The sequence below is a fragment of the Lissotriton vulgaris genome, chromosome 5 (assembly GCF_964263255.1).
Source record: "Lissotriton vulgaris chromosome 5, aLisVul1.2, whole genome shotgun sequence".
Lineage (NCBI taxonomy): Eukaryota > Metazoa > Chordata > Amphibia > Caudata > Salamandridae > Lissotriton > Lissotriton vulgaris.
The window spans coordinates 310,395,906-310,422,571 of NC_141693.1; positions in this window are offsets into that span (position 1 = coordinate 310,395,906).

Below are 26,666 nucleotides of genomic sequence, written 5' to 3' on the forward strand. Positions count from 1 at the left end.
CAGGGCAGACTAAACTACCAAGCCAATTCTTCACCAGAAAGGAGACAAGATACCGGGGACCGGTTTCTGGCATTTCAGCCGTCTTCGGCCCGGCTTGCTTGAATCCTGATGGAGCAGTGAGAAAGGGACTCATGTCTGAGTATACCCTGCCACACCTATAGTGGCCAAAAACAATTCAGAAAAGGGGGTGGTGATGAACAGAGTGTCTGAGTTGAGCAGACCACTCTTACCCAGTCCAAAGATCAGGGCTTGATCCATCACCATTATTTATCTCACTGCCCCATCCCAGCTCAGAACCTGGCTATATGCAAATCAGTCTGTCCCTGGCCCAGTGCATCATGGGAACAGGGCAGACTAAACTACCAAGCCAATTCTTCACCAGAAAGGAGACAAGATACCGGGGACCGGTTTCTGGCATTTCAGCCGTCTTCGGCCCGGCTTGCTTGAATCCTGATGGAGCAGTGAGAAAGGGACTCATGTCTGAGTATACCCTGCCACACCTATAGTGGCCAAAAACAATTCAGAAAAGGGGGTGGTGATGAACAGAGTGTCTGAGTTGAGCAGACCACTCTTACCCAGTCCAAAGATCAGGGCTTGATCCATCACCGTTATTTATCTCACTGCCCCATCCTAGCTCAGAACCTGGCTATATGCAAATCAGTCTGTCCCTGGCCCAGTGCATCATGGGAACAGGGCAGACTAAACTACCAAGCCAATTCTTCACCAGAAAGGAGACAAGATACCGGGGACCGGTTTCTGGCATTTCAGCCGTCTTCGGCCCGGCTTGCTTGAATCCTGATGGAGCAGTGAGAAAGGGACTCATGTCTGAGTATACCCTGCCACACCTATAGTGGTCAAAAACAATTCAGAAAAGGGGGTGGTGATGAACAGAGTGTCTGAGTTGAGCAGACCACTCTTACCCAGTCCAAAGATCAGGGCTTGATCCATCACCGTTATTTATCTCACTGCCCCATCCCAGCTCAGAACCTGGCTATATGCAAATCAGTCTGTCCCTGGCCCAGTGCATCATGGGAACAGGGCAGACTAAACTACCAAGCCAATTCTTCACCAGAAAGGAGACAAGATACCGGGGACCGGTTTCTGGCATTTCAGCCGTCTTCGGCCCGGCTTGCTTGAATCCTGAAGGAGCAGTGAGAAAGGGACTCATGTCTGAGTATACCCTGCCACACCTATAGTGGCCAAAAACAATTCAGAAAAGGGGGTGGTGATGAACAGAGTGTCTGAGTTGAGCAGACCACTCTTACCCAGTCCAAAGATCAGGGCTTGATCCATCACCGTTATTTATCTCACTGCCCCATCCCAGCTCAGAACCTGGCTATATGCAAATCAGTCTGTCCCTGGCCCAGTGCATCATGGGAACAGGGCAGACTAAACTACCAAGCCAATTCTTCACCAGAAAGGAGACAAGATACCGGGGACCGGTTTCTGGCATTTCAGCCGTCTTCGGCCCGGCTTGCTTGAATCCTGATGGAGCAGTGAGAAAGGGACTCATGTCTGAGTATACCCTGCCACACCTATAGTGGCCAAAAACAATTCAGAAAAGGGGGTGGTGATGAACAGAGTGTCTGAGTTGAGCAGACCACTCTTACCCAGTCCAAAGATCAGGGCTTGATCCATCACCGTTATTTATCTCACTGGAAGGGTATTCTCAGATGTGAGACCCTTGCTCATTGCACCATCAGGATTCAAGCAAACCGGGCCGAAGACGGCTGTAATGCCAGAAACCGGTCCCCGGGAGCTTGTTTCCTTCCCAGTGTAAGAATTGGCTTTTGTAGTTTGGTTTGCCCTGTTCCCATCATGCACTGGGACAGGAACAGACTAATTTGCATACAGCCAGGTTCTGAAACTGGGATGGTGCAGTGAGCTAAAAAACGGTGTTGGATCTAGCCCTGATCTCTTGACTGGGTGAGAGCTTTCTGCTTAATTCAGAGACTCTGTCCCTCACCACCCCTTGTTGTAAATATTTTTGTCCACCCTAAGCGTGGAAGGGTATTCTCAGATGTGAGACCCTTGCTCATTGCACCATCAGGATTCAAGCAAACCGGGCCGAAGACGGCTGTAATGCCAGAAACCGGTCCCCGGGAGCTTGTTTCCTTCCCAGTGTAAGAATTGGCTTTTGTAGTTTGGTTTGCCCTGTTCCTATCATGCACTGGGACAGGAACAGACTAATTTGCATACAGCCAGGTTCTGAAACTGGGATGGTGCAGTGAGCTAAAAAACGGTGTTGGATCTAGCCCTGATCTCTTGACTGGGTGAGAGCTTTCTGCTTAATTCAGAGACTCTGTCCCTCACCACCCCTTGTTGTAAATAAAATACAAGTGGGGCAGCACACTAAGCTAAGCATGCATTTTTTTGCACGTTATTTAAGCCACTCCCTTTATTACATTACCCACGCTGCTGGCGTTATCCTTTCAATCCACTTTTTGCTGCTGTACTGTCCCTCACATTTTAGCAAATTAAGGCGTTATGTGGGGCTATTGGGGCAGGACGATGGTAGGTGGTATTGCAAGTTATTTCACCCTTCACCCCCTCTCAACCTATTGTAACCTTCTTCAGCGCTGTGCACCCCTTCACACACTCGCACATAGCTGACCATCGCTGTGTTCTCTCTTCAGAGAGGCCAGGTATTGGATGGGCGTACATCAGCCGCGTGATGTGACTACAGGCCAGGTAATGTTCCCCCAGTGACTTGTGTTCCCACTATCTTTCCGCAACTTGCGCCTCTTTAGCCAAATGTGCCGCAATATACTGCATAATTTGGCCTCTTTTTAAAAAAAAATGTTTTATACCCAACCCTGCCGCATACTATAGCCCAAGCCATCGTTGCTGCTTATTTATCTTATGCAACTAATAACCATTGACAAAGCCAATAGACCTGACTTATTGTCAATATGCTGCCACTCGTTGTATCATATATCTGGATGCAATGACAGAAACAGCCAAAATACAAGTGGGGCAGCACGCTAAGCTAAGCACGAATTCATTTTTTTTGCATGTTATTTAAGCCACTCCCTTTATTACATTACCCACGCTGCTGGCATTATCCTTTCAATCCACTTTTTGCTGCTGTACTGTCCCTCACATTTTAGCAAATTAAGGCGTTATGTGGGCTGTTAGGGCAGGATGATGGTAGATAGTATTGCAAGTTATTTCACCCTTCACCCCCTCTCCACTCATTGTAACCTCCTTCAACGCTGTGCACCCCTTCACACACTCGCACATATAGCTGACCATCTCTGCATGCTCTCTTCAGAGAGGTCAGGTTTGGATGGGCATGTCTCCTGTTAAGGCGCGTCATTCATTCCAGTTACCTTACACAAGGTCACAATCATTTTTATTGTCCCAGGAATATTAGCTTATTCATCCAGAACTATAGGATGTCGAGCGACTCCTTGAGTCGGACCCGATTCCCAGTTCTAAAGCCAGCAGGTCTGACCATTACACCGCATCCTGGGGTAAGCGGAGAGGGGCAGGCAATGCCACATGGAGGCTCAGCTCGTCCTGGGCTTGAGGTGCCAACAGGACCTCGGGCTGAGCAAGAGCCAGGCATCCCCGCCCCTCCCCCTCCAGTATTCAGGAAGCTGAGCCGAGCCTGCCAGGACCTCTCTACAAGCCTCTGGTCTGCTGATGTGGACGGCATTAAACGAAGAGTGTACTGTAAGGTGATGCCACGAGTCCTCGCTTCCTTCCTGATGGCTCTGCGCACAAGCCGTCTCTTCTTCTCTGTACATCTATCTCTTGTAGCGCCTCGCTATGCACACAGCTGCTTTCTCCTAGCGCTGCATGCTGCTTCTAGCTCACTAAAGCCTCACTAAAGCTTGACGATGAGTTTAAGCGCAGTGGAAGACCTTTTACAATAGTTGACTAGTTATCTTTCATTTGTTTATTGGTGAATTTGGATGTTAAACAGGTACTGCTAATAAGGTGAAATCTTTGCCCAGATGGTGATACTGTGAGTAAAAAAGACAAAATAGTTAAGTAATATAACAAAATGTGTTGCATTATGCCGCTTAATTTGCCTTTTCTTGCCATATAATTTAGCGGCATACTTTGGTCCATCACTGCCACAAAATCCCATTGGTCCTAGATATAATGTTCTAGTTAGACCACTATTTCTATGTCAGGAGAGTTTAAAAGCTCAGAAATAGACATGTGCATACTTTTGTAATCATCTAGCGTAGGGGCGGCATGTTGGGGTCTCGCACATGACCTATTTTGCATCTATTTTCTCACATTTCGGTAGTTTTTGTAAATACTGTTGGGTAATTTAGCTGGCTCCTGGACATGTCACAGCAGCTTCTTTTGGTATCTCAGGTATAATCACCCTTGGATCTCAAGAGGCTAACTATCAGGTCTCACCGGAGGGTCACTTTATTATCTCACGTGAAGGTCATTTGAGGATATAATGTGTAGGTCACTTTAAGCGCTAACATGAGGGTTATTTTATTAAATGCTTTAGATTTCACAGGAGGATTTCCATCAGCCGGCCAATTTATCAATGTCCTGGTACACTGCTTTTTCCCAGTGGCGATAGATGCAAAGCGGAAGTGTGCCTGGGATTTATTGAGGCTTAACAGCAGTGCAAGGTATAACTGAGATGGACCTAAAAAAGGGGGAACAGGGAGTCTGGAAAGACATGCTTCCGAATATGAGCATAAACCGTGTGTCCTCAGAGCTGACAACATTACGCTTATCTGCCCCCTCACCCGCCCCACACACACACAGCCACACACACACACACAACCACACACAACCACACACACACACAACCACACACACACAACCTCACATACAACCACACACACACACACAAACACACACAGCCACACACACACACACACACAACCACACACACACACAACCACACACACCACCACACACATAACCAGAAACACAACACACACAACCACAAACACAACACACACAACCACACAAAGAAAAAACACACACAACAACACACACACAACCACACACATACAAACAACCACACACACAACCACAACCACACACACAACCACACATACAACCACACATACAACCACACAAACAACCACACACAACCACACACACACAACCACACACAGAACCAACCGTCAGTGCACACTTTCACCAAGCACATACACCATCAGTCATCAGTGCATGCTTTCACCGGGCACAAACACCACCAGCCGTCAGTGCACGCTTTCACCGAACACACACACCACCAGCGGTTAGTGCACGCTCCCACCGGGCACACACCACCAGACGTCAGTGTGCATTTTCACCAGGCACACACACACCACCAGCCGTCAGTGCATGCTTTCACCAGGCACACACACACCACCAGCCGGCAGTGCACATTTCACCACGCACACACAACCCACCAGCAGACAGTGCACACTTTCACCAGGCACACACACACCACCAGCCGTCAGTGCACGCTTTCACCAGGCATAGACACACCACCAGCCGTCAGTGCATGCTTTCACCAAGCACACACACACACCACCAGCCGTCAGTGCACACATCAATTGTTAACGCATCCACAATTAACTATTGTAACAATAGCAGTATGGCGCACTTTACTTTTAAACATATTCATTTAAAGCGCAGCATGCCACCAGTCCTACAAAAATAAATACACATTTTTTTGGCCTACAATTTATAGACTTTTGTTGCAATTGGTGTTGCAATATTTAGCAATGCCAATAGCTCAAACTTAATTAATGCGAGACCTATTGCATTGTAAATGCTTGTTCAGTAAGTTGCTGTGTTGCATTTTGTTGTGGTTATAATTAGGCCTGGAAAACATTTTAATTATACTGGAGTAATCGAGTTACTTCAGTAGTTACAAATTACTTTTGTGATGCAAGATTACTGTGTTTATGCCAGCTTGAGTAATTTAGAGTACTTTGGGGCAAAGCTACTACTACAGGAGTTTTGTCATAAATCTCATCCACCCCAAACACTGCTCTGCTGACGAGGGAAACTGTCCCGAAACCCGGGCCATGTCTCGGGTCCAGAGAACTTGGGGATAATGAGTAACTACTCGCACCAACTGTGGTGAACTACTTTTTACTCGTCCATCTACATGCACTACATGTACCAGAGTGCCAAGGGGCGACCCGGAGGAGAGGCTAGTGATGTGCGATCCAACTTGGTTGTACTTAAACGGCTCCCATGAGCCCTGAGCTGACGAGCTCTTGGAGACGCACCTGCGCGCCGGAGAGGCATCAGGGCCTGTGACGGTTACTTGGCGGCCTTCTCATCCACCCCAAACACTGCTCTGCTGACGAGGGAAACTGTCCCGAAACCCGGGCCATGTCTCGGGTCCAGAGAACTTGGGGATAATGAGTAACTACTCGCACCAACTGTGGTGAACTACTTTTTACTCGTCCATCTACATGCACTACATGTACCAGAGTGCCAAGGGGCGACCCGGAGGAGAGGCTAGTGGTGTGCGATCCAACTTGGTTGTACTTAAACGGCTCCCGTGAGCCCTGAGCTGACGAGCTCTTGGAGACGCACCTGCGCGCTGGAGAGGCATCAGGGCCTGTGACGGTTACTTGGCGGCCTTCTCATCCACCCCAAACACTGCTCTGCTGACGAGGGAAACTGTCCCGAAACCCGGGCCATGTCTCGGGTCCAGAGAACTTGGGGATAATGAGTAACTACTCGCACCAACTGTGGTGAACTACTTTTTACTCGTCCATCTACATGCACTACATGTACCAGAGTGCCAAGGGGCGACCCGGAGGAGAGGCTAGTGGTGTGCGATACAACTTGGTTGTACTTAAACGGCTCCCGTGAGCCCTGAGCTGACGAGCTCTTGGAGACGCACCTGCGCGCCGGAGAGCATCAGGGCCTGTGACGGTTACTTGGCGGCCTTCTCATCCATCCCAAACACTGCTCTGCTGACGAGGGAAACTGTCCCGAAACCCGGGCCATGTCTCGGGTCCAGAGAACTTGGGGATAATGAGTAACTACTCGCACCAACTGTGGTGAACTACTTTTTACTCGTCCATCTACATGCACTACATGTACCAGAGTGCCAAGGGGCGACCCGGAGGAGAGGCTAGTGGTGTGCGATCCAACTTGGTTGTACTTAAACGGCTCCCGTGAGCCCTGAGCTGACGAGCTCTCGGAGACGCACCTGCGCGCCGGAGAGGCATCAGGGCCTGTGACGGTTACTTGGCGGCCTTCTCATCCACCCCAAACACTGCTCTGCTGACGAGGGAAACTGTCCCGAAACCCGGGCCATGTCTCGGGTCCAGAGAACTTGGGGATAATGAGTAACTACTCGCACCAACTGTGGTGAACTACTTTTTACTCGTCCATCTACATGCACTACATGTACCAGAGTGCCAAGGGGTGACCCGGAGGAGAGGCTAGTGGTGTGCGATCCAACTTGGTTGTACTTAAACGGCTCCCGTGAGCCCTGAGCTGACGAGCTCTTGGAGACGCACCTGCGCGCCGGAGAGGCATCAGGGCCTGTGACGGTTACTTGGCGGCCTTCTCATCCACCCCAAACACTGCTCTGCTGACGAGGGAAACTGTCCCGAAACCCGGGCCATGTCTCGGGTCCAGAGAACTTGGGGATAATGAGTAACTACTCGCACCAACTGTGGTGAACTACTTTTTACTCGTCCATCTACATGCACTACATGTACCAGAGTGCCAAGGGGCGACCCGGAGGAGAGGCTAGTGGTGTGCGATCCAACTTGGTTGTACTTAAACGGCTCCCGTGAGCCCTGAGCTGACGAGCTCTTGGAGACGCACCTGCGCGCCGGAGAGGCATCAGGGCCTGTGACGGTTACTTGGCGGCCTTCTCATCCATCCCAAACACTGCTCTGCTGACGAGGGAAACTGTCCCGAAACCCGGGCCATGTCTCGGGTCCAGAGAACTTGGGGATAATGAGTAACTACTCGCACCAACTGTGGTGAACTACTTTTTACTCGTCCATCTACATGCACTACATGTACCAGAGTGCCAAGGGGCGACCCGGAGGAGAGGCTAGTGGTGTGCGATCCAACTTGGTTGTACTTAAACGGCTCCTGTGAGCCCTGAGCTGACGAGCTCTTGGAGACGCACCTGCGCGCCGGAGAGGCATCAGGGCCTGTGACGGTTACTTGGCGGCCTTCTCATCCACCCCAAACACTGCTCTGCTGACGATGGAAACTGTCCCGAAACCCGGGCCATGTCTCGGGTCCAGAGAACTTGGGGATAATGAGTAACTACTCGCACCAACTGTGGTGAACTACTTTTTACTCGTCCATCTACATGCACTACATGTACCAGAGTGCCAAGGGGCGACCCGGAGGAGAGGCTAGTGGTGTGCGATCCAACTTGGTTGTACTTAAACGGCTCCCGTGAGCCCTGAGCTGACGAGCTCTCGGAGACGCACCTGCGCGCCGGAGAGGCATCAGGGCCTGTGACGGTTACTTGGCGGCCTTCTCATCCACCCCAAACACTGCTCTGCTGACGAGGGAAACTGTCCCGAAACCCGGGCCATGTCTCGGGTCCAGAGAACTTGGGGATAATGAGTAACTACTCGCACCAACTGTGGTGAACTACTTTTTACTCGTCCATCTACATGCACTACATGTACCAGAGTGCCAAGGGGTGACCCGGAGGAGAGGCTAGTGGTGTGCGATCCAACTTGGTTGTACTTAAACGGCTCCCGTGAGCCCTGAGCTGACGAGCTCTTGGAGACGCACCTGCGCGCCGGAGAGGCATCAGGGCCTGTGACGGTTACTTGGCGGCCTTCTCATCCACCCCAAACACTGCTCTGCTGACGAGGGAAACTGTCCCGAAACCCGGGCCATGTCTCGGGTCCAGAGAACTTGGGGATAATGAGTAACTACTCGCACCAACTGTGGTGAACTACTTTTTACTCGTCCATCTACATGCACTACATGTACCAGAGTGCCAAGGGGCGACCCGGAGGAGAGGCTAGTGGTGTGCGATCCAACTTGGTTGTACTTAAACGGCTCCCGTGAGCCCTGAGCTGACGAGCTCTTGGAGACGCACCTGCGCGCCGGAGAGGCATCAGGGCCTGTGACGGTTACTTGGCGGCCTTCTCATCCATCCCAAACACTGCTCTGCTGACGAGGGAAACTGTCCCGAAACCCGGGCCATGTCTCGGGTCCAGAGAACTTGGGGATAATGAGTAACTACTCGCACCAACTGTGGTGAACTACTTTTTACTCGTCCATCTACATGCACTACATGTACCAGAGTGCCAAGGGGCGACCCGGAGGAGAGGCTAGTGGTGTGCGATCCAACTTGGTTGTACTTAAACGGCTCCCGTGAGCCCTGAGCTGACGAGCTCTTGGAGACGCACCTGCGCGCCGGAGAGGCATCAGGGCCTGTGACGGTTACTTGGCGGCCTTCTCATCCACCCCAAACACTGCTCTGCTGACGATGGAAACTGTCCCGAAACCCGGGCCATGTCTCGGGTCCAGAGAACTTGGGGATAATGAGTAACTACTCGCACCAACTGTGGTGAACTACTTTTTACTCGTCCATCTACATGCACTACATGTACCAGAGTGCCAAGGGGCGACCCGGAGGAGAGGCTAGTGGTGTGCGATCCAACTTGGTTGTACTTAAACGGCTCCCGTGAGCCCTGAGCTGACGAGCTCTTGGAGACGCACCTGCGCGCCGGAGAGGCATCAGGGCCTGTGACGGTTACTTGGCGGCCTTCTCATCCACCCCAAACACTGCTCTGCTGACGAGGGAAACTGTCCCGAAACCCGGGCCATGTCTCGGGTCCAGAGAACTTGGGGATAATGAGTAACTACTCGCACCAACTGTGGTGAACTACTTTTTACTCGTCCATCTACATGCACTACATGTACCAGAGTGCCAAGGGGCGACCCGGAGGAGAGGCTAGTAGTGTGCGATCCAACTTGGTTGTACTACTACTACAGGAGCACAGAAACAATGAACTAAGATTGAGTGAGAAGCTGCTGGCTACTGCTGTTTGTGCCCTGTAGTGTTTTGCCCTATTTTATTAGCGCAAAATAAAACCTCTGGCCTATTTTTGATGTAAGGATGCATTTTGCACTAAGAAAATTGCGCTAAATGCTGGATCACGCTTCCCACACAATTACTCATAATTACAAGTATTTTTGTGGTAATTACAAGTAATTACTCTAGAGAGAATTATGCCAGTTACTTCCACCTCCAGTTCTAATGTTCTGTTTTGTGTTGTTCTGTGTGCTATTGTGTTTTTTGTGATGCATTACTGCCATGGGCGTCCGCGGGGGGGGGGGAAGGGCAAGGATGGGCGATTGCCCCCCCCTGGAGCAACCCTCCTTGCCCCCCCCTGCAGACGCTCATGAAAACCATGACTTCAAGACGGGGTTCTCACTCTCTTTCCTCTCCTTTCTTTTATTTGCTTCCTTCTGAAATGGATACAAAAAAGAGACGCTTTTGCTGGAAATGTTGCATTTTAATTCCAAAGTGCAGCATTGAGAATAAAAGGCTAAAAATATGAAAAATAGATAAATAACTAAATAAAGTAAGACAGAGTGGTAGCAAACTGGCAAAACTGATTTTATTCACACTGAAACACATTAGCGCCACTTTTACAGAGTTTGCCAGTGAAGCGCTATTTTTGTTTTCTTGTCTTTGTTTTCCCTGGACTTGGAACTAGTGCACCAATCCTGGAGGTACTGCAATGTGTGGATTGGAAAACAAAATGTGTGCTGCGGCTCTGCGTCCAGTATATTTTCAGATATTTTATTATTTTGATGTGTGTACACATGCTAACAGTCTCTGGAAAGATTTTGCCTTATTAGTACCAGTGTAACATAGAAACGTAGCAGTGAGAAAGGTGACCAGTCAACCTTTACAATAGGCCATCCACTCCGCAGCAACACACGTCACATTTTATATTAACTTTTGATATGTTTGAGCTACAAACAATTTATTAGTTTAAATGGTCAGATCATGCAGCAGATCTTGCATTATGAGGCAATTGTGGCAGAGCCATAATTTTAGAGAAAACATTTGCAAACTATGATATTTTGCCATTCATGTTTGAACTGCTGTTGTGGGAAAAGGGAGAAGTGCTGATGACAGAAACTTCATGGCTCGGAGACAAATGGCTTGTGTTTCCACATTTTATCGTATTTGGTACATTCTGTGATTATTAGAAGCATATCCCACTTTGTGAATATATTTTAATGTCAATAATTCATTATAACCTTAAATAATCATGTGTATCCATTGGTTGATTAAACTGGGCAGTGAAATGCCGAACAAATACTAAAAATTGGAATGTCTGCGCATTCTGGCCACACCTCTGCCTCCACCCACAGATCCAATCCTTGGGTCATTCCCTCCCTCTGATTCTCCGCCCACTGTTCCCTACTTTTTTTCCCCACTTCGACCGCTGTGTAAGACTCAGCATCCCTGGACCTGTGATGTGCCGCCGCTGCGGGCACCGCATGTGCCACACATTTACGGTGCTGGGCTTCTGCATAAGGGAGCTGGCCATTATTGTATCCCTAAACGTGCGCACGTTGTCAGTTTGACATTGACTACACGTAGAGGGACTCTAAGTTTCTTTTCAAAAATATAGCTAACATTTGGACCTATACATTTTATTTTGTATAAATTAATTGAATGTGTGTAAAATTTAGCAATGCCCAGGGAATTCTAGTAAAGGGAGCACCCATTGGTGAATCACTAGCGTGTGTGATTACTGCATTATTTATTACCAACTTTGACGTTGTGCTTTAACTTTGGATAAAAGTTATCATGAATTCTAGCACCAAGAAGCCAATATTGGTGAATATGTGTGCCACAAATAATCCCTAACATACACTGTGCATACAGTATATTTAATCTGGTGCTTTAATCATAGGCTGTTTTAAAGGATTCTGATAATCGAATCGTGCTGAAGACAGCCTTGATTAGTGTTGGATCGAGGACCCAGAAGTCTGCACACCTAGCAGACAGAGATAAAGCATCTTGTCAAAAGTTTAGCGTTTTCCCTACAGGTGGTGTTTGTTGGCCTGTGGCAGGGTCAGTTACATATCCTGGATTCCTGGCATTTATTTGAGTCTATTCTAGTTCTGCGCCCCAGTGTTTCTTGTGCCCCACCTGGCACACATCATGTCGGAGGATGGTGATGACGTTAAAACTTTGCCCCACCCTGGAAAAATTTCTGCGGACGCCCATGATTACTGCTTTGTGTTGTTGTGTTGTAATGGTTTATGCAGTCGCTTTCTGTTTTGACTGTTTTCTCGTAATGTGCCCTTTTATGTTTTTGGTTTGTTATTTTACTTTATATTATGCCATTGTGCAATATTCTGCTATTTTAGGAAATGTTAACCAAAGCTGCTACATTTCTAGGCAAAAACAACACATTCATTTAACGTTTCAATGAAACACTACAATTTACAATAACCTATGAATAAAAAAGTAAGAGCTGACTGAGCTCTTCAACCAAAATTGAGGTAGAGACCACGGCCCGTATCGCCATAAAGTGAGCATTCAAACTCTAATAGGCTTGAGTGACTGGTGTGTTAAATAGTTGAAGAAGTGGAACAGTGGTATTTTAACACAATATGCTGTGATAAACCCTCCATCCGATGTGGTTGGGAAATGAGCGTAGAAAGAAGGAAATACTGGGGCAATGAGTGTGTATGATGTAAGGTGCGGCAGGGTGAAGAGGGAGGGATAAAAAACATGTCTCCATGAAGGGAAGAAGAGAACGCAGTTGAATCAGAGACAACCGCGGCCCGTGCAGGTAAGAGCCGTGGGGCGGTGGGGCTGGGTTTCCTAGTCGTCAGCTGTCAACCCCCCCTCACCCTGCTCCACCGCCCCGCCACTCTTACCTGCAAGGGTTGCGGCTGTTCAGAGACCTAGTAAAATATTGATGTTATTTTTGAGAAATTGAAGGTAATTCTCTCTGTTCAGGAAAGGTGGACACGGGTTCCCCAGGTTCCAGGCCAATGCTGGGAAGCTTCGGCCACCCTCGCATAGGGTTGAACATAGGCATAGACATGGAGATGCCTTGGAAGGGTCCAAGCATCCTGGCTGGTCTTGTACTGGATGAGAAAGGCATAGGTGAGGACTTGTAGGGCTTTGTAGGCTGCCAAAGCAGCCAGTGCATATTTTGTAAGGCTGGTTTGGTGTGAATGTGAAGTCAGATGTTAAAGAGGGTTCAGCTCGTGGTCTTCTGGCTGATCTACAATTGTATGGTTGTGAATTGAAGCAGATCGGGGTGAAGGGCGTTTTACTGAAATCTGGAAAAGATGATTGCTCTTATGAGCGAGATTTCAGGGTAGTTAACAGAAACGAGGGTGGGTTCCTAGCCAGGTTCTAATGGTAACATTTTTTGCCACATTGACTTGTCTCATTTTGGTTTGAGGAATGTTGAGGGCTCAAGGGCATCCATATTTTCACTGTTCCCTGGGAGATAAGGACTACTGTAGCCCCCCTGGCAAAATTCATGCAGTCCCCCATAAATGGAACATCCCCTCCTCCAGAAATGTGTGTTACGGTTGGGCTAACATGCAAATCACATCTCATCCCGAATAGTACATGATTGCAGTAGTGAGACCATCCCATAGCTAGCCAACCCCATGATCCCGACTCCCTTCATCTTATTCCCCTGCCATTATAGTGTATGGCCATGTAAGAGTTTGTTTATTATTCAGAATGAGGTAGCTGACAAAGACATTCCACTAGAATGCATCAGATGCAGTAGTAAAAACTAAGAACATCTGTACTGTTTCTCCTGAGGACATTTTTTCCAGGCCATGCATGCACGTCTGGCGGCCAGATCCTGGAACGACGTCCCTCTTCACCTATGGACCTCACCGTCTCTGCTGGAATTCAGGAAAGGACTCAAGACCTGGCTGTTTAACTGGACCTCTTCAGCAAAATATCCAGTGCCAGGATGATTAGCCAAGCTTTACAAGTCCTGATTGATTGATTGATTGATTGATTGATTGATTGACAAGCCTGCTCCTAACCAGTGCTGCAATATTGTCCTGAAACAATAGAAACCAACTATAACCTCCTTCCGGTCTGGCCTTGATATCCAGCAACTCGCATCCCATGCTCAGGCTCCACTGACAATTGTCTGGCCCATAATAAAAGTGAACGCCCTGTTGCTCTAGGATTACTTTATTCTTCTCCAGAGTGGCCCCCTGGTGGTAGGAAGCATCACCCAATTCACAACTTCCTTGCAACCAGTACATTTTCAGATATTGGCCCTTAAAGATTCCACAGTGGCCCGAGCACTCAATTTTACCAACCAGTTTCTGCAAGAAGTAGTAACTACTGCTAAATGTAACAATGTTACTAAATAACTTATGAAAAAATGCCTAGTGTTGTTTGCATATATTATTCCCCATTTTTCCCCAGTCTGCAAATTGTGTGCAAAGCCTTCTTGCATATTTATTGCAAATTATTTTTACTTCTTTTTGCACCCTCATTTACCCCAAGACTGCAGACGAGGACACAAGGGTAGTAGATACATTACTTGGACACATTTTCTGGATCTCATGTTAACAAAACCCGCTAAGCATGCAATGATTGAATAGCCCCATCAGGAACTAACAATCTGAGCAAAACACGACTCAGGAAATGGCACTGTTGAAATGTTAAATGTTATAAAAACATTGTTGCCTAAACGCTAGCAGGCTAGCTAGCTTGTTCTTGAGGGGCTGTACATGTAAAAATCTTGCAAATATTGGCAAAATTCGAGCTTTTAGTGCTAAATAAAAAAGGAATCAAGCTGAAAAGAGGCGGATCTTAAAGGTAGAGACTGATGGCCTGATTTAGAGTTCAGTGGTCGAGTTACTCCGTCACAAAGGTGAGTGATATCTTGTCCACCGTATTACAAGTACACCATATCCAATTGCACGTGCGATACAGCGGATGAGATATCTGTACTGGAGTAACCTGTCCTCTGAAATCTAAATCATGCCCTTAGATGCTTAATAGTGCAGGGTTCTGCAAGTGCATAGTTCACTACTCTTATGGTATTCACTAAGCCTGTGCGGTGAACTCCGCTCCGTTCGCAGAGTTTGTGTAGTTTTCCGCACTCCGCTGAACACGTTGAGTACCAAAAAACTCCGTTCCACGTAGCAGAGTTTTTTCCTTGATTGCGCTTGACCAATGTGAAGTTCTCAAGAGCAAGTGGGGAAAATACACCTTCTGGTGACATTTGTCAACGCGGGCAGTCAGATTTCTCAACGAGGCCGGTCATGGGTGGTTGAGCAGCAAGAAAAGAAGTAGTGCCCTCTTGCGCTGCACATGGTGCAGTTTGCGCTAATTTTCAGCGCAGGAAAAAAAACCAGTGCTGAAAATCAATGCGAACGGCATGACCAAACGCACTCCGCCACTTGCGGAACTCCGCGTAGTGTGGAGAGGTTTTTGGGTCATTTTGCGGAGTTCTGCATAGCGGAACTCTAGAAACTCCACCCAGGCCTAGTATTCACTGCAACCCTTTATTACGCACGCATATATGGAGCATTATGTATGCATATGTTATTAAGCTATATTGTACACGTAAGCTTATTTTCAAAACTCTAGCTGATTACGAGCGTGCTAAGGAATTTCAATTCCTGCCCGAACCCCTGATCGGACTTATAAGTCAGTACAGTTTAGTGCATTAGATAAATATCAGGTGTGATAAACTTTACACTGCGAAAATTTCTCCCAAGTAGAAATTAGAGAATGAAACTGGCTGAAATGTACTAGCCTTAAAATGAAGATTTTGGTGCTCAGGTTTAGGACAAAGCTCATCATAAATAGGTGCTATTTATCACACATGATAAATTCCGAAACCCCAAGATATTGGATTTTACCCGACACACATAGCACAAACCACTCAGGCGCACACATAATAAGGACCTGAGAGTGCTCTATGGAAAAGTAGAGTTATAAAAAATCTGAAATTCATTTTGTATGTGTTACTTTTTCCAGTATTGTGAATATTGTTCCTGTGCATGGCATGCTTTCCTAAATGCATCCTGTAGGAGCTATGCTTTCCTCTTCACTCACTCCTGATCCATTTGGATTCTAGATTTAGGGCTCAATTAAGTGTGAAAATGTCATTTCTTCATGTTTGTGAATGCTAAATGTGCAAACCTAATTTGTATCACAGTTCCACAAGCACTTTACTGGTATACCCTTGCATGACCACTTGTTTTCATCTGGGTCGAAATTTATATTTGTGTTATGGATGGATACAACGCATACATTACATTCTCATAAATCCCACTTAAGTGCAATTACGAGCTGGGTGGATACACCTCCTTGGTAGATCCTTGCCTCTTTCCCCTGCTATTAACCTAATAAAAATTAAGAAACACAACACAGGACCAGCAAAGTGAATTATTACCACCTGCTAAGAATAGGTATAATATGTGCCCCTATCTCTCACATTTCCTCCTTCATCACACTGTGGGGGCACTGTTCTCCAGGACAAGACAAGGGCCCCTTGATGGTCACTCACACATGACATCAATATGCTTTCCTTATAGGATTGCAACAAATACCTGACTCTGCCAATCACACACTCCCCCACAGTGTAGCTTACAATCCTTGCAAAAATGCGCTTTGCGCCCTACGTATGGGTATAAAGCACTATAAATACTTGTAGGAAGCTGGCTGTTTATATACTATACTAAAAAGAGGTATGCTGTGTAAAGACTCCAGTTGTCCCTTATGAGATGAGAGGGGCGTGCTCTAGAAACCCCAAAGTGCTCTTTCTAGGGTAGTGTCGAGAAGTTTTAGACTTATCAGAGAGGAGTGTTATTCACCTGTTGAACACACAGAATCAATAAATGCTGCACACACTCAAAAAGGAGGTCCACACCAATTTTGAAATATAACAGGTATTTTTATTTAACATCAGGAACTTCGTAATTGGGTAAGTACTTTGTTTTGAGATAGCACTATTTTGAAGGTATACAGAAATACACTTGCATTTGGAGAGTTATCACAGTTTTGCAGTATACAGGCATACACTGCCATTTGGATCTTTCAAACGGAAATGTTATACTATGGAAGAGAAACGTATACTGCATACGGGTACTTAGCAGCGACGTACAGGACTGTTCTTTTGGATGTAAGGTAAGAATGGGGCAAGGTTCAAGGCAGCACCAACAGGTCACCTCGGGCGGCTCTAGGGAGTCTGGATGCAGAGGTCCTTTCAGTGTTGGGTGCCCTGTACAATGAATGGGGAACGGTCTGATTAAAAAACGGCTGCAAGTAGGGACTGGTGGGCCAGTCCAGGTGAACCCACAGGCGGGCTTCGTCCTTGAGGATCTCTGCCACGCCAAGCCACTGTTGTCCCACTGGAACGCGAGCTGGAGGGCACATGTGCAGTGGTGCTTTCTCCAGCTGGGTTGCACTGCAGGAGGCACTCTTGTTTTTTGGTTGCCTATAAATAGGCTGCAGGTGGGGGACCAGTCCAACTAAACCCTAAGGGGCTTCAACTGTGGAGGGTCTCAGGGCTCCATGGGCACTCTTGGTCCACTTCTTCTATGGGCTGTGGGGCTCGGGTGCAGTGGTGCCTTCAGGCGCTGGATTACAGCAGTCCAGTGCCTCTCGCGGTTTCTGCTGTCCTGCAGAAAGAGGCTGCAGGCAGGGACTGAGGGACCTTTGAGGGCCTTTTTGCCTCAGGAGCGCCGTCAGTTCACGGCAACTCTGACGGGGGGCTCGTGTGCAGTGCAGCTTTGGCTGGCGGGGTCGTGCTGCAAATGCTTTTGTGTCAGTCTTTTTTGGTGTCTGCAAACATGCAGGGAAGTAGCTCCTCTGCTCCATTGGAGATGTTGCTGGTCAGTTGAAGTCGCAGGTCACTCTTCTAAAGCTTTGGGAGGTGACGCTTCTTTCTGAACAAGTCATATCCATGCAATTGTCAGGGACATGGTTGGCACCAAGTCAGTTGTTGCTCCCACGTTCTCGCACCATGGGCTCTTCTTTGTCCTTCTTTCTTTTTCAGGCAGCCAAACCTGATTTCTGGTGTCAGGGGCCATCTAAATACTCAATTTAGGGGCATTAAGGGAAGTGAAGGGTAGTAGTCTATGGGCTACTTAACCCTGGGGTCACTACACCCCCTATATGACCACTTCCTGTGGGAAGTGGGCTTCATACTGTCCCAGAGTTCTGCATTTCACCACACACAAGGTGGTGGAAATCTTTCCTCCGTGTTCACTTCAGGTTGCCCACTCAAGGGTAGTGACTAGACTGGAGGTGCAGCATGCCTCCTTGCAACTTCTAATTTCCTTCCTTCCCTGGTGGCAAATGGGCATCAGGCCAGGGGATGGCATCCTCCAGGTCTGGAGGAAGTCAGACTAGCATATCGAAGGTGGCATGCTCTTTGAAGCTCCTTGCCTTGACATGATAATTTACTAGCCTTCCTGCTGGAGGAGGCATATACACCTCCTGTACAGAACATGCATTGTTTCTGACCTCTGAGAGCGGGGCTTCCACCTCCTAGGGGGTCAGAAACCCATCTGTGGTGGCAGGCTGGACAGGACCAGTGAGCCGAAACACTAGAGGAGTAGTAGGGTTCAGAGGGTACTTGAAAAGTACCCTCTGGGTGCATGTATTAATAAATCCATCACTGGAATCAGTGTGGGTTGATTGTTATGAGATGCTTGATACTAAACACCATATGTTTCAGTGAAGCATTATGTAGCTGTGAAAACTCGTTTTAACCAGGGTCCAGTACATACCTTAAGATAGCTTCCCTGTTCATTTGCAATATCTAGTAATATAATTAGACATCACATGGGCATTTCTGCTCATGCAGATATGTCCACACATAAAATAAAATGCACCATGCCTTAGGGCTCAAAGGCTTGCTGTAGAGGTGATTCACTTATATTAAATTTAGTGACTTTGGCATGGCACACAGAAGTGCGCCATGTAATTTTTCACTTCATGGTTGGCAGCATGTCACGCAACCTGCACTGGCAGTGTGTGTGGCATTTGTGTGTGGGTCACTTAGGGTGGCATAAGATATGCTGCAGCCCTTAGGGACCCTCTTTAGTACTGATGCCCTAGGTTCCACTGGTACCATTTAATAGAGACTTACAGGGGTGCTAAAGTCCTTTGCCAATTGTGCTACCATTAGACAAGACCTTGTTTTAAGGAAAGAGCACTGACATTGAGGTTCTGGTTAGCAAACAAATCATAACCCACAACTCAGGAATCCATGTCCACTGCAGCGTCGGAATCTTCCGGTGCTGGAGCTCTTTCAAGCGGCAGGACGTTTCCGCGGCTGGGCCAGCCGCTACATATCAAACCACATGTGGAACTACGAGGTCCAGGAGGCCTTTGGAAGAGGGCGGGACCTGGCGGCTTTATCACGTGGTCTGCATGAGCCAAGACTTTTGTAAGCCAGTGATCAAGGGCGGAGATGCTGCCTGAAAAGCTTTTGGCATTTACTTTTATTTGAGGAAGCAGATGACTCTGTTAACCTACCTGCAACAATTAATGGATTACAAAACTCCTTTGTGTGCAGCGATTCCATAGGGGCAAACTCGTAGGTTTGATGTGTAGCTGCTGGCCCAGCCGTAGAAACGCCCTGCCGCTTGCAAGAGCGGACCTCCAGCACCGGAAGTTTCCGATTCTGCAGTGGACATGGAGTCCTGAGCTGTGGGTTGTGATTTGTTTGCAGAAGTAAGGTCTTCAACCATCAAATAACCCACATGGGTAAACTGAACTGTATTTTATTTTTACAATTGTTGTATGGCACCCACTTGGTGAATATCACATGTGGAAGTACAAGGTCCAGGAGGTGTTTGACACGCCGAAGAGGGCAGAACCTGGCAGCTTTATCACGAGGTCTGCATGAGCCGAGACTTTTGTAAGCCAGGGATCAAGGGCGGAGATGCTGCCCAAGACGCGTTTGGCATTTACTTTTATTTGAGAAAGGAGCTGACTCTGTTAACCTACCTGCAACAATAAATGGATTACAAAACTCCATTGTGTGTGGCGATTCCATAGGGACAAACTTGTTGGTTTGATGTGTAGCGGCTGGCCCTGGTGGGGGCTCTGGGGGATCCTAGCAACAGGGCTAGGGGCTCAGAGTATTACTACCCTGACCCCTTCTCTTTTTTTTAGCTTTTTGTTTTGGACTCTGTTGATACTGAGTCCCAAAATGGCTACCAACAGTTCCTGATTGAAGTGTTGGCAGCTATCATATTTCTGCACGAGATTGGGATGATTCGTTCGCAGAGGGTTTGCGCCTCTATATATAAAAATTTGTTTTTTCTTTAATATCTCAAAAACTACTTAATGAATTTACACCAAATAACAAAAAGGTTGCTTTCTGAACTAAGACCTACCATTCTGCAAAATTTGGTGTAATTCTGACAGCGGTTTGGACTATAGTTATGGCTTAAATCTCCATAGGAATTCACATGGGAAACACAATGTTTGACTCCCCCCCTTTCTACTGGCTCCAGCTTGATGATTCACTCATAAACTTTCCATCCACAACTAGAGGTTGAAAGTATGAAACTTTTGGGGAAAATGTTGTGAAGGTCGATCAAATGGCGCCAGTTATAAGCAAGTCAATAAAAGCTTTTCCAATGGAAACTAGGCCCTAACTATAACTACCTACTGAAGACTGCGTGGTAAAGGCTACATTGTGAAGACTGCTTCCCCTTTTGATGCCCCGACCACATACCCTGCTCAACTCTAGAGCTTCCTTCCCCTTCAATTATTCATGCCTGATAGTACTAGGGATGGGCGTAACTCAAGTAATTCATTGTATCGTAATAACGCAGTTTTACCTGAGAACTCCACAAGATTGCACATAATTAAGCAAGAAGAGGAATTCTGTGTTTAGTGCTATTTTTTAGTGCAAAAATGCCTTTTCACATTTACAGAGGGTAAGAGAATGCATTTTACAATTAGAAATAGTGCTAAATGAAACAGAACATGAATAGCGAGCACGAGCAGGTGCTTGCTCCATGAAAAAGGTGCTCTCGTGGTGAGACATAGAGGATTGATCCAGTGACACCCCAGCTGCCCGGGTTTTCCCGACTGCGTTTTTTGACCCATCGTTCTTTACGCCAACAGAAGCACGGCCCACCTTTATGGCCTACTTAATGCAGGCCGCATCACAACTGCGCAGCAGATGTGTGCAGTGGATGTGCGCAGTGGGTGTGCCTCTGGTGCACCAAAGGCAAGCAAATCTCTGCCCATCCATGCCTCACTGTGCCCATTGCCATGACCCCTTGCCCACCCACCCCTTGAAGTTATACCATTACCGAGCTCAATACCCTCAACCACGGACGCCACAACAAACACTGTAACCACTCTGACCCCCGCTCCACTTTAGGACATTTCACCTGTACCCACTGTCACTTCATCTGCCACTGCGACTGCACACAAACCAACCCACCAACCAACCCAACCCAGACCAAACCACAGACATCACCTGAACAAAAACACCAACTCGCATGCGCCCTTCTCAGCACACGCTCACTATGCAAGCATTCCACTGAATTATGAAACCTCATCGCCACCCTTGTACCCGACACCGCCTTCCTCACTGAGACCTGGGTCAATCCCAGATCCACCCCAATGATCTACGACAGATATGAAATCACTCACCACCACCACCGACAACACCACCACCCCATGGAACATCTTAACTTCAAGTTTAACACAGATGACAAGACAATCATCAGAGGAACTCTTGTGTACCGACTCCCAGGCCAGCTCTCCAGCTTCTACAACACCATCACAAACTTCATTGCACCCCTAGCCTTGGACTCCAAGGACTACATGTTCCTCAGTGACCTAAATTTCCACATTGATGACACCTATGGACAAAAACACCCCACACCTCCTCAACAGTATGAGCAGCCTCTGATTGACCCAGATTGTCCATGACCCTACACACACCATAGGACATGTGCTGGACCCAATTTTCACCTCCATCAACCACGATAAATACAGTCATGTCACAGAACTGACATGGACCAATCACAATCACTTCTTAGATGGATTTTGAAACTCTGCACTCCAGAGCGGCTAAATAAACTCAGATCATCCATATCTCCATTCTGCACCTAATGAACATCCTTCACCTCGCCAAACTCTCCCTTGCTAACCTCAAGCCCCTGCTGATTTCCACCCCTCCTCATGTCCCAGAACTCCCCAAGCACCCTCTACCACTATCGCTGAGACACCTTCACCCTCGCAAGCAATCATGCCACCTTTCAGAGGAGGAAGCCCTAGCTCTCGCCCTCTCCTACAACTCTACCTCTGCCACTGCAAGGCCAGTAGACCTCACTGAAAATTAAATCCTCGCCATCCTCCAAGACTACAACTCTGCCCCAGTCACCCCTTGTCTACTAGATGTGAGTTCCGAACATGCCACCGGCACGGTCACCATCAACTCCAGCAGGTCAGCTACCCTCCGTAATAGAAGTGTGGTTAAAAGCAGCCTAGCACCTGTACACCTGTCTGCCCGACTCCTGACACTCTCCCCGACCCCTCCCTGTCTGGTCTCTTAATCAACTGCAGATCGGCAGTTAAGCACACAGCCGATATTGCCGATCTCAAACTGAGCAAAAATTTCGACCTAGCAATTCTAACACACTCATGGCTCAACGAACACTCATCTCCATGCCTGAACCTCTTAGTCCCTCCCAACTATAACATTGTAAGACTGGACAGGTAATCCAGCAGGGAAGCAGGAGGCATCGCCTGCATCTAGCGCTCTAACCTCCTTGTCACAGAACTTATGGCGGATACCCCTGACTCCTGCAAATACCTCGCCCTCTCCATTTGAAGCAACTCAACCCAACTGTGCAACCTTTGCATCTTTTACCACCCTCCAGGCCTGAACAACTCCTTCACTGATCACCTCTTGGAAATCTTCACAACTAAGATCTCCTCCAATGCTAAAGAGATTTTCCTTGATGATTTCAACCTGCACCGGACCGATCCCAAGGCTCCTCATGTCAAAGCCATCAAAGACCTCCTGGCCGATCAAGCCCTGACCCAAGCCTGCTCTCTCCCAACTCACTCGAAAGGGGCCGCTCTGGACTGGATCATCTCTAAGGAATCAACAATCAAGCTTACCTCTATAGACCCAAGTGACTGGTCTGACCATTATGCCATCGCCTTCCTTTTACCTAGGACCCACAAGACAAAGGCACCGCAACTCGTGATTCCCAAATGCTATGTCACAGACACCAAGAACCTCGACCACAGGGTACTGGAGGCTCGCTGTAAATCTGAACCCCCCCCCCTTCGCATATCACAACGGTCAGAGACTAAGCATGGGCGATTTTTGCGAATTTGCGATCTGCGAATTTGCGGATTTGTGAATTCGCGATCCGCAAAATTCGTGAATTCGTGCAAATTTTTGTTTTTTTGCGTGTTCGCAGGGTTTTTTGCGTGTTCGCAGGGTTTTTTGCGTGTTCGCTGGGTTTTTTGCGTGTTCGCTGGGATTTTTGCGTCTTCGCGAGCCGCTTGCATAGTGAAGTTACCTGTTGGACTCCTGCCCAACCCACACACTGCAGGAACGAGGAATACTCCAGTCCCCTTCTCCGGCTCACCAACCACTCACTGAATGGTACACATGAGTAAGCTGCTGAACCAGAAAAGAGGGTGGAAACAAAAAGGTAACCAAACCTTCCACCCGTTATCTTGGTTTAAAAGATACACCCGCCTCCTTCTTCTGCACCTGCAAGAATAGGGGAACACAAAATACACCCTACTGTAATTATACAATCCCCAGTCCTTCTTTAGCGACACAACACCAATATCCAACCATATACTGTCACAGACACTTACCGGAAGATAATGCAGGCTTAGCTTCAAGGAGTCTGTCCATCAGTACACCCCCGAGATAACATCTCTCAGGCACTTCCTGACAGGACTTAACATATCAGAGTAAGGGTGTTTGGTTAGGTTCAAATGAGGAGATACAGGGTAAAAAAAACCGACACCTTTTTCGAGTCTGAAAAAACCCCTCTGTATCGGGCGCTATTGAATCAGATAAGGGATCAGCGAGAACGCGTCTTTTCCTCCGCTCGCTCGAAAGGAAAGTAAACAAACCCAGCCGGGTTTGCTTCGCAGAATGGACGAAAACGTCACTTCCACATAACGATGCGGACTGGTAGCGCTCTCGCGACCGGGACTCCGCGTCTCCAAAACGGGAGGACAGCGAAAGCGGGCAAATAACAGACAGGGGCCCCTGAATGTTAAACCTCCACGGTCCAATACCAAGATAAGGAATTTGAACTAAAATAAGGAAGGGAAATAAACTAAAGAACGCTGACTAACTACGAACCCTCACTAAGGAATGGGGCAGGTTTAGCAAAAACACGGAGAAGACCAATAAACAGGGACTGGGACAAGGAGGGTAACAAGGAAAGAAGGGGAACAACTTGTACTCAGCAGGAATCCTCCAATTCTTCACACGAGCCCGTGTGAAGACAACAGCCATCAACCAGAAAAAACACCGGAGCCAGAATGCAGGAACCACCAGGTAGCAATAACAAGCATGGACACAAGGGTAGGACTCCTTTTTATATATCCGGGGTGTCATGTGATGTATCAGGACATGGTCAGCAAAAGAGGACTGGGGATCAGGACCTAACATTACCCATGCAGTCGTTTATGGGAGAGGGAGAGAGAGATAGATAGATAGATAGATAGATAGATAGATAGATAGATAGATAGATAGATAGATAGATAGATAGATAGATAGAAAGAGAGAGAAAGAGAGGGAAAGAGAGAGAGAGAGAGAGAGAACGAGAGAAAGAAAGAGAGGCCAGATCTCCGAAGGGCTAGATTCCTGAGTTGCCCCTACAGAACATACAGCTTTTTATTTTTAGCAAAATGCATTTGAAAATTGTGCTGTAAAGGTCTCTTTTAGTTTAACCCCTCCTGACAACTCAAAATGGGTGTATTTGCCATCCTCTCCCTTCTTCCTGTTTTTTATATCTGTAAGTGCTTCCTGATGAGGTTTAATTCCTTGGACAGGTGCCTCTTTGCCTACTTGTAACTATTCTCTGACCCTGCTTCATTGGTCAGAGCAGGGTCAGAGAATAGTTGCAAGTAGGCAACGAGGCGCAAGGAAGCAATTAGCAGCAGGTGTCCAAGTTGAAGTTAATTTGTTTGTAACCCTTTTGTAAAAGGTTACAAAGAAATTAGGTTCAACTTTTGCACCTGCTGGTGTAACCCTTGCTTGGCTGAAAATTCGTCCCCGCTGATTCGCAAATTTTACCGCGATTTCGCGAGATTCGCGGATCGTGAAATCGCGGAAAATCCGCAAATTCGCCTGCAAAACGGATTTTACGCCCATAATGATCACTGCTCAGCGAATATATCGAACATTCTGGATGACCTATCCCCACTAAAACTAAAAAGAACACAAATCAAAGACAGAAACCCCTGGTTCACTGGATCCCTCAACAAGGAGAGGAGATCCCTCAGGCAATCTGAAAGAATATGGAGACAGCACCCCTTGCCGCTCATCTAAAACTTCTCAGGCAGGCAAGAAACGCCTACAACAAAAACATCCTCAACTCAAAAAAAAAATATTCAGATCGGAACTGGGGAATGCCGAGAATAGACCCTGCAAGCTCTTTGAACTGATCAAACACCAATCCAATAAACTGGCTAAAACACCAAAAGAAACTCCCAAGTCTCTAATATCATCCGAGGAATTCTCCTCTTTCTTCGCTGACAAAATCACAGCCTTAGGAAACAAACTCAGTGTCGCCACATACTTTCAACCCCCTCCTGACCTGCCTCCTGTTTCTACGCTACCCTCACGGGCTTCGCCTAAAAATCAAGCGCGCTGGACTGACTTCAAGTGCTATGACGAAGACTCTGTGTCTAAAATCCTATCTACCTTAAACACTAACAATCACTTTAATGACCCGCTCCTATCCAGCTGCCTAGCTGCTGCAGCCCAATCCATTATTCCTAGCTGGACTGCAATAATTAACGCCTTTCTCCAGCATGGATCGATTCCTGCCTCTCTGAAAGCCGGCCAAGTCCTCCCCATTTTGAAAAAAACTTCACTGGATCCTGCCTCCCCTGACAACTTCAGACCTATCTCCAACAGCCTTCTGTTAGCCAGAGTGTTAGAGAAGTGTGTGCAACAACAACTAAGTCAACACATCAACAACTTCCACCTACTCAATGACTTCCAATCTGGATTCAGACCTGGGCACAGCACTGAAACTACCATGCTCCACATTGTTGATGATGCCCTTCAAGCCCTTGACCAAGGCAAAACCTACCTTCTAATCCACCTAGATCTATCCTCTGCCTTCGACATGGTCAACTATGAAAAACTACTCAATTGCCTCAAACTCAGGATGGGATTGGATGGCTCTGTTTTAGAATGGTTTAGGTCCTTCCTCCATAACCGATCACAGAGATTCCTAATTAACGGCAACTTATCTGCTCCCTACTGGGTCACGGTTGGAGTCCCTCAAGGATCAACCTCTCCCTAGAGCTGCTTGCTGAGGTCAATATCTCTTACCATATGTGCGCCAATGACACTCAAATATACATCAAAACGTCATCTCTTGAGGAGATTCTCTCCCTGAATGAGGCCCCGAAACTAACTGTCCAATGGCTCTCTTCCAACCAACTCAAACTCAACGCAAAGAAAACAGAATTTCTCCTAATTTCCTTG